The following is a 13,955-nucleotide window of genomic DNA, read 5'->3' on the forward strand; positions in this document are numbered from 1 at the left end:
TTTCAATTATACAATATAATGTTAGTGACTATAGTCACCATGCTCTATGTTAGCTCCTCAGACCTTATCCATCTTACAAGTGAAGTTTGTGCCCTTTACCAACCTCTCCTGGTTTCCTCTGCCCACCAGCCCACCAGCCCCCTATTCTTTGTTTCTGAGTTTCACTTTGTGTGTGTGTGATTCCACATGTAAGTGATACCACACAGTATTTGCCTTATTCAAATTAGTATAATGTGCTCAGGAGAAGGAAATGGCAACCCACTCCAGTATTCTTTCTTTTTTTTTTTTTTATTTTATTAGTTGGAGGCCAATTACTTCACAACATTTCAGTGGGTTTTGTCATACATTGACACGAATCAGCCATAGAGTTACACGTATTCCCCATCCCGATCCCCCCTCCCACCTCCCTCTCCACCCGACTCCTCTGGGTCCTCCCAGTGCACCAGGCCCGAGTACTCGTCTCATGCATCTCACCTGGGCTAGTGATCTGTTTCACCATAGATAATATACATGCTGTTCTTTTGAAACATCCCACCCTCACCTTCTCCCACAGAGTTCAAAAGTCTGTTCTGTACTTCTGTGTCTCTTTTTCTGTTTTGCATATAGGGTTATCATTACCATCTTTCTAAATTCCATATATATATCCACTCCAGTATTCTTGCCTAGAGAATCCCATGGACAGAAGAGCCTGGTAGGCTGCCATCTATGGGGTCACACAGAGCACGACTGAAGCTACTTAGCAGCAGCAGCAGCATAATGTCCTTAAGTTCCATTCATGTTATCACAAATGGCAGATATTCTTTTTCCTTATGGCTGAATAACATTCCAGTGTCTGTGTGTGTGTGTGTGTGTGTGTGTGTGTGTGTGTGTGTGTGTGTGACATCATCTTTGCCCATACTTCTTCAGGAGAACTTTCCTAACCCTCAGACCAGGTTAGATCCCCTTTTTGTAGTTTCCTATGAGGTTACGTTATAACATCACTAATCTTCTGGTGCTTGAATGGGAAGAACAGAATTCACAGTTAATTCAGAGAAAGATCTGCTCCATGTTTACTGCCTTCTGCATTCCCTGTTTGGGAGCTCTTGCAGGACAGAATGGACTGAAGCAGCCATACATATTCTTGGTAGCTTTTCTTTGTTTACATTGAGTTGAATTTCATCTGTTAAGCACATATGTTTCCAAACCCTCCACCCAATGTTACCACACCATCAACAAAGGTGGGAGAGTGGAGAATTTTTTCTCTTCTTTCTGCAATTGGCATGGGACACCAAAGTGTCTAGAAAAGTCCCAAACCCTCCAGGGTTTATGAGGTGGCTTAAGAGAATAAACTGCCAACCTTGGTGTATTAAAACAACAAAGGTTGAGTGCTTGTTCACACTACCTGCCCAGCACAGATTGACAAGGGCATTCTGCTGATTGTCATCACTGAGACCTGGCTTGCTTTGTGATGCCACTGTCTCCACTTGAGCTTCCAAATTGCCGTGTCAAGAAAGCAAGAGCTCAGGAAGGACATATAGCCTTTCTTTTTCCACCTCATTGCCAAAGGAAGTTATAGGGCCACGCGTTACTTGAGGGAGACACATGCTCAGAAGGAAACGGGATCCAGGAAGTTGGGTGAGCCCTAGAAACATTTAACACCAGCATCATTGCTAACAGCTGTCCTTTATCGAGGAGGAGCCGTGTGCTGGACATTCTGCTAAGCACATTTCATTCATTCTCCCTATAGACCTTAGGTCAGTGTTAATATCTCCACTTTTAGGGAAAACAGAGATTCAGAGAGATTATGTGGCCTTTTTGAGGCTACAGGTGATATTTAAGCTGCCCCTCTGCCCACACACACCTGGCAGGTGAGTCTGCCAACCAGACTGCATCACCTACACTACACCATAGAACTCAATGCCCTTTCCAGAACCCTGTGCTTTGACACTTCTGATGTTCCTGTCCTGGCAAAAGTGTATTTTGTCAAACTCCTGTTCACTCCTTGTGATCCAATTCTAACCAGATCTCTCTGTGAAACTTCCTCTTTTTAAAAAAATTATTTATTTATTTGGCTGTGCAGAGTCTTAGCTGTGGCATGTAGGATCTTTAGTTGTGGTATTCAAACTCTTAGCGACTCGCGCCCTCTGCATTGGGAGTGTCTTAGCCACTGGACTACCAGGGAAGTCCTCTATGAAACTTCTGACTTCCTCCTGCAGAATTCATTGCCTCAGCCTCAGTTGCACTCAATTCAAATCCCTAGCAGGACACTCATCACATGAATTTATTAATATTATCTGTTAACCTAATTTCTTCCACTGGACTGTGACAACTTGAACAAGGGAACCACATCCCATTTCTCTCTGTGTTTACAGGGAAGAAGCAGAATAGCTTAAATAACAGCCAATATTAGTTATACATACATGCCAGACACAGGTCTAAGGCCTTTACATATCCTAATTTCGCTCTCATACCATTTCTATAAGGTTAGCACTATTATTGTGTGTGTGTGTGTGTGTGTGTATGTGCACTCAGTTGCTCAGTCGTGTCTGACTCTTTGCGACCCCATGTACTGTAACCCACCAGGCTCCTCGGTCCATAGAATTTTCCAGGCAAGAATACTGGAGTGGGTTGCCATTTCCTTCTCCAGGGAATCTTCCCAACCCAGGGATCAAGCACACATCTCTTGTGTTTCCTACGTTGCTGGCAGATTCTTTACCACTGCACCACCTGGGAAGCCCCAGGTACTATTATTAACATCATCTTTCTTTTTTTTAAACTGATGAGGAAATGTAATGTATAGAACATTTAAATAACTTACCCAAAGTCTCATATGTAGTGCACAGCTGTGCTGAGATTATTAATACAACTCAGGGAGTCTAAGCCTGCTTAGCCACAATACTACTGCTCAAAACTTCCTCCAGCTTATATCTGAGCCCTTTGCTTCATCTATTTTTTTAAAGAAAACTCTCTCACATAGTCATAGTACAATTCTCAAAACTGAGAAATTAACATTTTCTTACTATTAATCTACTTGAAAGTGAAAGTGAAGTCACTCAATTGTGTCCGACTCTTTGCAACCGACCCGATGGACCATTGCTTACCGGGCTCATCTGTCCATGGGATTTTCCAGGCAATAGTACTAGAGTGGGTTGCCATTTCCTTCTCCAGGGGGTCTTCCTGACCCAGGGATCAAACCTGGGCCTCCCACATTGCAGAAAGACGCTTTACCGTCTGAGCCACCAGGTAATCTACTTTATGTATAGCCAAATTTCCCAGTAATATCCCTTATAACAAAAGAAAACAAGATTTTCTGGTCCAAGAGGCAAATCCCTGATCACATATTGCATTTAACTACTATATCTTCTTTGTATCATTTGACTAGAAACAGTTCCTCAGTATTGTCTTTCATGACCTTGATAGGTATAAAGAGCATAAGCTATTTATTTTGTAAAATGCCCATTTTTTTTTTAGCATGTGTGATGCTTCCACATGGTTAGATTCAGTTTATTAATTTTTTTAGCTGGAACACTACCGAAGTGTGTTCTGCCTTTCTCAGTGCTTCATATGAAGAAGTACCTATCTATTTGTACCTGTAATTACCTTTTATGCTAATTTTTCTGTGTGCTAATGTCTTTTTCTTCTGTATCTCCAGCATCAAATTCACTGCCTGACTCATGGTATATGTTTAATAAACAATTGAGTGAATAAATCTCCTTTCCTCTAAAAGAAAACTATAACTCAAGGCACAAATTTGTGAATCATAACATTAATTTCTTCCCTATCCTCTTCCCCACAAGTAATAAGCACCAAGTCTCATTAATTATATGTCCTAAATATCATAGCAATCCCACCCTTCTTCATTCTCACTGCCATTGCACTGGCTCATTATTACAACACCCTAACCTCCCTACCTCTAGTCTTGCCCCCTGTAATCCATCTTTGGAAGGTGAGTTACAGAAAACTCCACTATATCATGGAGAATGGGCACAATAATAGGTTTCGTTGAGATAACTTAAAAGCCCAAGTGTTAGTAAGATGACATATGTGGTCTCTTATTCTGTCAGCATCTCACAGTGAGACCTGCCTTCCCTCTGGTGACAGAAATTGATTGGATTTTTCAGTAGGGTTTCTGGAGTTGGTGAGGATGGCAGAGAAGATGTTGTAAAACAAGGAGGGTTCTAAATAAGAATACAAAGTTCATCTGTACAAAGAGTACAAAGTTCAACTGTAGAGTTTTCCAAAACCTCTAGTCACGGACTCCAGGCCAAGTCACGAGAAAAAAATCCCAGGGCTGAGATGGGGAGTGGTTTAGAGTCACGTAGCTAGCTCCTATGCTTGCAGTGAACTATTCAGCCAGAAGCTGACCACAATACACACTGCCTAGTCAGTAATAACCCAAAGCTATGCAGATATCCAAGACAATCAGAGGTAGGGAGTCAAGAGTATCTTTGCTAGTGTAACTCTCAGCTATCTCTTTGGTAATCTCCCAGATAAGCCTTAGAAACACCTCTTGATGGAGGGAAATGCATGCAAAATGGTGATGCATTGTTGTGTCTCTTATCGCCCCCAAGGCCAGCCTGCTGATGGCACCAGAGACTGGGCATATATAACCTATGCCCACTGGATCTTTGATTGCTGAAGAGTTGTGTGCCTCTTTGGCCACCTGATGCAAAGAACTGACTCACTGGAAAAGATCCTGATGCTGGACAAGACGGAAGGCAGGAGGATAAGGGAACAACAGAGGATGAGATGGTTGGATGGCATTACCAACTCGATGGTCATGAGTTTGAGCAAGCTCCGGGAGTTGGTTATGGACAGAGAAGCCTGTCATGCTGCAGCCCATGAGGTCACAGAGTTGGACACGACTGAGCGACTGAACTATGTGCTACCTGCACGAAGTGGGTCACCCTGTCTCCAAGTGAAAGGCAGAGGAGGCAAGGGAGAGTGTCTTAGCACCCAGAAAATCTAGTCCTGGAAGTGGGTGGGAAGCATATAATGTTGCTTCGAGTTGGTTCCAAGGTGACCTTCTGCATCTATTTAGCATGGACATCATGGGGTGTGGATGCATGAGTGTGGAAGGTGAAGGAAAATGGTGGCTGAGGCCACTGCCTGGGAGAAGTGACACCTGAGACACTGTCTGATAGTGGAATGCTGGTAAGATCCCTTATAGACAAATGAAATTGGGGGTGACAGATCTAGCTTTGTGATATTTGGTACTATGGTCACTACCCCAGACTGGTACAGTCTGTCCATAACTGGATTAGGAAAACGGAGAGGTTATGTCCTCTATAGTGCTCTACTGGCTTCACAGGTTTGAATTTGTCCATGTGGGGCCCTTGAGCTACCCTCAAGAATGAACTGGACTTCCCTGGTGGCCCAGCGTTTAAGAATCCGCTTTACAATGAAGGGGACATGGGTTCAGTTCCTGGTTGGGAAACTAAGATCCCATGTACCATGGGGCAACTAAGGCCGTGTGCCACAACTACTGAGTTGGTGTGCCACAACTAGAGTCCTTGTGCCACAATGAAAGATCCTGCATGACACAACAAAGACCCCACAAGCCACAACTAAGACCAGGTGCAGTCAAATAAATAAATTTATATATATATATAGTTTCAACTCCATGGACTGTAGGCTGTAGGGCTTCCCAGGTGGCGCTAGTGGGAAAGAACCTGCCTGCCAATGCATGAGACATAAGAAACATGAGCTTGATCCCTGGGTTGGGAAGATCCCCTGAAGGAGGGCATGGCAACCCACTCCAGTATTCTTGCCTGGAGAATCCCATGGACAGAGGAGCCTGGTGAGCTATGGTCCATCGTGCATGTGTGCTAAGTCACTTCAGTCGTGTCTGACTCTTTGTGACCCTATGAACCAAAGCCCGCCAGGCTCCTCTGTCTGTGGCATTCTCCAGGCAAGAATTAACCAGACTTAATTTTACATCTTGGAATGAAAAACTGCACAGAGACGCAGGGTTAACAATTCTTTTACCCAAAGCAATCTCTTCAGATTAAGGAAGATGGCTTCAGGACAAAGGTGACTTTGTTTTAACATAAGTATCCCCCAGTTTTCAGAGGAAGTGAGTGGCTAACCCAGCATCAGAGTTGTCTGCCCAGTGGGAAAGGACACAAGAAGCCATTCCACATTTGTGTTCATACACATTTCTGTGATCCATGTGGTAAAATCTTCCCCAGCTACTCACCGTGGTCAGTGTGGGTCCAAAAAAGGAGGGAAATGATTACTATGCAGTGTGGCAGCCACACAAGCATGCCACTTCAATCTGTTGTTTAGAGCATGACTGCCTTACAGTCCCAGGCACTGTCTTTATGATCTGCCACTGAGTCTGTGCCATATTTCCTGTAGACTACTTCAGTCAATAACCAAGCACAGTGGGATATAGATCCAGTTAGCAGCAGCAGCACCAGCAAGCGCTATGGATAAGATGACTCAGAGGTCCAGTTGATTTTCTCATTGCAGGTGCTTTGCTTTTCTCAGGATGTAGTCTTTTCTAGGAGACAAATATATATGTGACTTATTAACTGGGCTTGTGAGTGAGTTGTATTTGTTTCTACAGGGTATAACTTTAATAGCTTTGGGTGACTCAATGACCTGACTCCTGACTAAAGAGTGAGGCAGCAGCCCATGAGTCTATGTAAAGGGATATTTCAATGCTTTATTACCCAAAAAGCACTGCACTTCCACCCATTGTGCAGATTAGTCAATGCCAGGGGTTGTCAGCATTTATCATCATATAATGAATGGCTTAGCAGTATCCCACTGAAAATTGCTAACCTATCAGTGAAACAGACTTCTGTGTTTGGTACCAAGTCTCAAAGTTGAGGCCACATTAAGCCAGTAGCTAAGGCAAGGCAGGAAACAGGACCATCTCAGTACCTACTGTGTGGGTAGTCACCTATTCTTACAGTTGGGTTGACCATTTGGATGCACCATTTCCATTTTGCAATTTTTCCAGCTTGCTGCACTTTGTCAATTATTTCTCAGTTCCAAACCATCCTTCTACACTTTGCTCTGTGAGGCTGGGACTGGCATTCTGCACACCCCATTTCTCCTTTACCAGTGCTGCCTGTTAGATTCTGCTAAGAGGCTCTAGGGGGAGACTGGAAGACCGTGGTTCTTCATTCTGGCAGGAATAGTTGGGTCTAGTAGCAGCTGCTGAATCCAATTTGCAGGTTTCACCCTCTGACTCCCCACTCCTCTCAGAGCCAACATCATCATGCCTCCTCAGACACGCCAGCACCAGAGTGTTGACTGGCACCCCGTCCTCAGTGGTCTAATTTCCCGCATGTTACTGGGGTATCACTACTGACCAATAGTGCTTCTTTCCTAGAGGTCTGGGTTTTTAACCCTGCGGGTCTTGCTTTTGAGCTTTTGGCTGCTCATCATCCTGGCCTCCTCCCATTGTTCATCCAGGTCTCAGATGGTCAATGTTTCTTGCAGAACTCAACTCTGTGACATCTTAATGCTCCAGTTTTGCATTTTCAGTCCTTTAAGATTGGATTAACCAATCTCTGCATTAAATTCTCTGTTAAAATCACTGGGGTGTGATTTCTATTTTCCTGACTGGACCATCAGGGATCCACCCATGTGATGGAATTCAGTTCGGTAACAACCCACTGTAGGACGGGAATGTTGGATCTGAGAGTCACACTTTTCCCATTTGCCAGGGCCAATAATTGTCATTCAAAGTGCCTGCACCATTCAGTAGCAGTGAGACGACCCACTCCCAATATTGGCAGAGTGTTGTTAGAGACATCAGATGTGAGGCTCATCACAGATAATGAAAATTCCATGGGATCAGAATGAGTTGGGGGTGGGGAGAGGCAGGTATTGCTTCTGTGGCTTCTTACTGCTGTGGCCCGTGGTCGAATTTAGCTGCTTCCCAGGTGACTCAGTGGTAAAGAATCACCTGCCCATGCAGGAGATACAGGAGACCCGGCTTCGATCCCTGGGTTGGGAAGATCCACTGGAGAAGGGAATGGCAACCCACTCTAGTATTCTTGCCTAGGAAATCCCATGACAGGTTACAGTTCATGGTGTTGCAAAAGAGTCGGACACGGTTTAGTGACTACACAACAATTGGTGACTTATATATTCCTGAATAGCATTCCTATGGGCAGGAAGTGCTGTCTCTAATACCCAAAGAGGACTCCTTCTGTGTAGTGTCTGTAAGGTCGCAGTTTTTCCTCCCCACCCTCCTTTTTAGCAGCTCCCCGAGGTATGTGGGATCTTAGTGCCTAACTAGGGATCAAACCTGGGCCCCTTACACTGGAAGTGCTGAGTCTTAACCACTGACCCACCAGGAAGTTCCTTGCTGCTTACCTTATGAGGTTCTGGAATATCTCATACATACTCCAGTGGTCTCGCTCTGACCGCTATCCTCATTCAAGGCCCTGCCACCGTGGACAGCTGTGCTTAGAGAGCTTGCATTAGGGAGAAAACTTTCCTCTGGGGGCAGCTGTCAAAGCTACCATCAGTAGGAGACAATGGACTTTCCCAATGGATTATTGATCTTCATAATCTATTAATAAACAATGGACTACTGCAGTTGTTAAGTATTGCTGGGGAAGTTCAACATGCCTGAGGGAGGATGGTTTTTAAGGTGAGGTTCATGCTCTGCTAAGTGAAAACAATTTTTTTAATTCCTGGAGAAATCGAGAGCAGGGAACATGAGCAATGTCTAGGGCAATTTTGTCCAAGAGTCATAAAATGTGAGCCCCACATGTAATTTTACATTTCCTAGTAGTCACTATATATTTAAAAAAAACAAAAGGTCAAAAGAGACAGATCTAACTCATTTTAGTAACATGGTTCAGTTAACCCAAAATAGATCCAAAATAGTAACATTCCAGCATTTAAATATAAAAAACAGGTATTTTTCATTCTTTTTTCAAACTATGTCTTCAAAATCTGTTGTGCATTCTACAGTGAGAATTGCACATCTCAGTTCAGAGCAGCCTTTGAGTGGTCAGCAGTGGCTGGTGGCTAAAGGCCTGGATAGTGTAGCTGCTGGCCACACACCGAGTGCCAGTGATTGAGGCAGTCAGTTGAGTCATCTGCTGGTATATCAGGTGCTTTGAGTGACTGGGTGGCCACTATTAAAGCCACAACGATCTGCAATCAGACACTGGATTTACTGCCTACCCAGGCTGGGAGCTGGCAGATAGTATGCACTACCACTCCCTCCTGGCAACAGAATAAGCCTTCTCAGTTTTCTTTGTCACCAACTGGTACTTGATACTTGTTTCAATGGCGCAATCCTGGCAGGCTTTGAAAATTCAAGAGGCCCTGAAGTCACCAGGAGGGATGGCGGTGCCCACACCCACCCAGCAGATGAGTGTATTCTGATGGACTGAGGGAACCCAGCATGTCTGTACCAGTTGTGCACTCAGTTGAAGGGACCCCAAGCATGGTCCCTTCAAAGGGGCCAAAGGCCTCTGCAGCAATGGTGCCAAGTGTCTTGGGTGTAAGTAAAACCGGTCCCAAACCCTGCCAGGGAAACTTACTGTGGACCATCAGGTCCAAGAATGACAATTACTAGGGCACCAGTGCCCTGTAGGTCTGCAGAATTCTCCCCACACCTATGTTCCAGGCCACATGGACAAGGGCAAAAGTCAGCCATCCCTCTGAAGAGGGCAGAGGACTGGGCCCAGGGCCAAGTTTGCTTTGGACGGGACTCAAATCTGGACTGAATGGCCCTCTAGGAGTCAGGCCAGAAAAATCAAGTCTCCTGGATCACACAGAGGCTTATGGGCCTGGGGAGTCTCATTCTAGCAGCATGAATATGTGGCTAAGTACTCAGTTTCCTCCTCTGCACCCTTTTCCAAGTACACAACAGGCTATGCAAACTTCCTGGCCAGGCAGTGGGAAACACTCATGGCCTCCAACATCCACCACCTCCATGTGTCAGCTCTCCACTGGGCTCGCCTTAATGCCCGCTCGATTATCAGTCAGATAATCTCCTCCTCAGATATCTCCTCTCTACATCCTCTTTAGGGTGATTTGGGTTATGTTGATCCCCGCTCTTGGCTTTCCCCATCCACCTCCTTAGGGATCCCTTTGACGACCAGAGTCCTAAGAGCACTGCAGTAAGCCTGAAGTGTTGGTCTGGGCCTTTTCACTTTTGCTGAGACCTGGGACAATTTACACCCCACTTATTTCCTCTTACTCTTTTGGGTGGGGCCTAAATCAGCACCAAGGGATCATCCTATCCCTTACTCCTGGTAGAAGGAGCAAAATTAGAGGGATGTCCTCCTTGTATAAGTTAACCCTGAGGCCCAGGATTTTCAAACAATCCATCTATAAAGCTCAATAAAGCCCCAGGTGCCTTGAAGTACCAGCAACCTCAGTAGGGAAGTCTCCTCTTTGTGGTATGTGAATCTGACTTCCCTGCGAGCATCTGATTCTAAGCCCAGGGCAGGCACACGTGCTTGGCTGAACCAGCCAAATCACTTGGCAAAAGGGAATCTGGTGGTAAAGCTCCAATGCTGGCCATCCATTACCACTTCCCTCCTGGGTGTAGCTTCTTCATCATGTAAGTAGTTGAAGCCTCAATGGACTTCTGTGACTACTACAGGGAGTTCTACTACAGGGAGTTCAATTCCCTGTGCGATGAAGCCTCTCTGTCTGAACCTCAACCCCTGGCCCTCTCCACAAGCTCCTGGGTGGTACACTGCACAACAGGTCTCAAATCTGAGGATAGGTTGCATCTACCACTCCAACAGCACTTTAGACCAAGGGCTCTTTTCTCTCAACTTCTTTTTTCTTAGGGCTTACAGGGCTGGTTGACTCATAGGGGGTACCAAGGAATCGGTCTGTTTGTCCTCCATGGAGGGCTTTCCATGGTCTTTGTAGCAACTGGCGAGGGCCCAGACAAGCCCTGAAATTGCACGTCACCAGTTTCTCCAGGTCTCCCACCACCAGCCCTACCTAGGAGGGGTGTCACGCAACCCCGGTATGGCTTAGTTGAGCCCTTTTGCAGTTTCCCAAATGCCAGAGCTGGAAGAAGAGGAGCTTGCCTCCTGTGGGACACGATCTGTGCCTCAGAGGGCAAAGGTAAACAGCATGCTAAGTCACTTCAGTCGTGTCCGACTCTGTGCGACCCCATCCCTGGAATTCTCCAGGCAAGAACACTCGAGTGGGTTGCCATTTCCTTCTCCAATGCATGAAAGTGAAAAGTGAAAGTGAAGTCGCTCAGTCATGTCCGACTCTTCGCAACCCCATGGACTGCAGCCTACCAGGCTCCTCCGTCCATGGGATTTTCCAGGCAAGAGTACTGGAGTAGGGTGCCATTGCCTTCTCCGGGTAAACGGCATGCCAGCATGCAAAAGGAAAAGGTTTTAATGAGGGAAACTTACCAGCAAGGCTCAGGAAGAAGAGGCTCAAGGACGCCCAGGCTCCCAGCAGAGCCACAGACAAAGGCTGGGGCCCTGTAGCCTGCATCTTTGGGGCTTGGCTCCAGGGAAAGGTCTTCCCTGGGAGTTACCATTTCGCAGGGCAGCATTGACGCTAGTGGCCTTGCAGGCAGAAGTTCAAACCAGGGCTTAAATGCCGGCTGTCAGGGGAGCTGTCTGGGAACACAGGCTGCTATCACCTGTGACCTTGTGGGAAGCTAGATTTGGACCATGGGCAGAGGAACCTCCACAAAGTTGGATGTGGGCCCAGTCCCTCCTGCTTGTTGGTTACCAGGCAACTTAACAGAGGCTCCTGAAGTTGTGGGCAATCATGTCTGTCCCTCCACACTTCAAGCATAAATCTGATCTCGTTTAAAACCCTTCAGAGGCTCCTGCAAGTCAAACCTCTAAACGGCGCCATAGGCCTGGCACCTCGGCCATATTGCTTGTCTCACCTTTCACTCTCTGCCTCAAATTCTGTTCCAGCCACAATGAAACTTCAGAAAGCACCCCTAATTGGCTTTTTCATGCCCAGATCAATGGCCCTGGCCCCTTTTCTCCTGGCTAAACTTTCTAACCTGTCCTCCAATTTCGGTAAATTTCATTTCACCGAGAAGCCCTTTATTGACTCCACACCACCCTGATCTGGGTTGTTTCTATGTGCACACACCTCACCCTGTGCATCTGAGCACTGACTGTACCAAGTGTTGGAACTGCCCGCTGCTTCACCTAGTTCGCCCACTTGACACTGAACTTCTTGAAGATCTGAAACATTATCTCTATATCCCTAATCCACCTGTGAAGTGCCTGATATAGTGAATGTTCACTGAATATTTAATAAGAACGAGATGAAATCAGGTGGGTGGCTCATTAACAATTACTAGCTTTCTCCATGTAAAACATGCTGTTGTTTAGTCATTAAGTCGCATCTGACTCTTTTGCACCCCCATGGACTGTGGCCTGCCAGGTTCCTCTGTCCATGTGATTCTCCAGGCAAGAATACTGGACTGGGCTGTCATGCCCTCCTCCAGGGGATCTTCCCAACCCAGGGATCAAACCTGCGTCTCGCATTGGCAGGCGGGTTCTTTGCCACTGAGTCACCAGGGAAGCCTCTATGACACCTTGGCAACCACTTATTTAACCCATGAAGAAACTGGAACATGAAGAGGTGAAATGACTCTTCCAGGAACCAGAGAGCTAGTGTGCACCCAGGTCAAGTGTAGAATCTACCTCCTGATTCCTCCATCTTCACAGCCTAACTCCTTAGGCTCCTTTTTTATCATATAACATCCAGGCTGTATTTGCAACTTTTAATGTTATTAAAGCCAGGAAGAGTTGTTCCTTGAGCACTAGTATTCTTTGATGCAATACCTTACAGGCTTCGATCTCTAGGGAAATCTGACAAACATGCCTTACTATTTACCAAAAATAATACTGGAATTCTTCTCTTACCATAAGCCATCTATGTTCTCTTTGATACTGAATAACATACTCTAGTCAGGATTCCATGTAACCATTTCCTGTTGACAATTTTCCTTCTAATTTTGACCTACCCCTGTAATTAAGTGTATGGTCTATAGAAATTTCTGCTTTACTATGCCAAAGCCTTTAACTGTGTGGATCACAATAAACTGTGGAAAATTCTGAAAGAGATGGGCATACCAGACCACCTGACCTGCCTCTTGAGAAACCTATATGCAGGTCAGGAAGCAACAATTAGAACTGGACATGGAACAACAGACTGGTTCCAAATTGGGAAAGGAGTATGTCAAGACTGTATGTTGTCACCTTGCTTATTTAACTTACATGCAGAGTACATCAAGCAAAATATTGGGCTGGAAGAAGCACAAGCTGGAATCAAGATTGCCGGGAGAAATATCAATAACCTCAGATATGCAGATGACACCACCCTTATGGCAGAAAGTGAAGAAACTAAAAGGCCTCTTGATGAAAGTGAAAGAGGAGAGTGAAAAAGTTGGCTTAAAGCTCAACATTCAGAAAACTAAGATCATGGCATCTGGTCCCATCACTTCATGGAAAATAGATGGGGAAATAGTGGAAACAGTGTCAGACTTTATTTTTTTGGGCTCCAAAATCACTGCAGATAGTGACTGCAGCCATGAAATTAAAAGACGCTTACCCCTTGCAAGGAAAGTTATGACCAACCTAGATAGCATATTAAAAAGCAGAGACATTACTTTGCCAACAAAGGTCCGTATGGTCAAGGCTATGGTTTTTCCAGTGGTCACGTATGGATGTGAGAGCTGGACTGTGAAGAAAGCTGAGTGCTGACAAACTGATGCTTTTGAACTGTGGTGTTGGAGAAGACTCTTGAGAGTCCCTTGCACTGCAAGGAGATCCAACCAGTCAATCCTAAAGGAAATCAATCCTAAATATTCATTGGAAGGACTGATGTTGAAGCTGAAACTCCAATACTTTGGCCACCTCATGCGAAGAGTTGACTCATTGGAAAAGACCCTGATGCTGGGAAGGATTGGGGGCAGGAGGAGAAGGGGACGACAGAGGATGAGATGGCTGGATGGTATCACTGACTCGATGGACATGAGT

This window comes from Muntiacus reevesi, chromosome X (assembly GCF_963930625.1).
Source record: "Muntiacus reevesi chromosome X, mMunRee1.1, whole genome shotgun sequence".
Taxonomy (NCBI): Eukaryota; Metazoa; Chordata; class Mammalia; order Artiodactyla; family Cervidae; genus Muntiacus; species Muntiacus reevesi.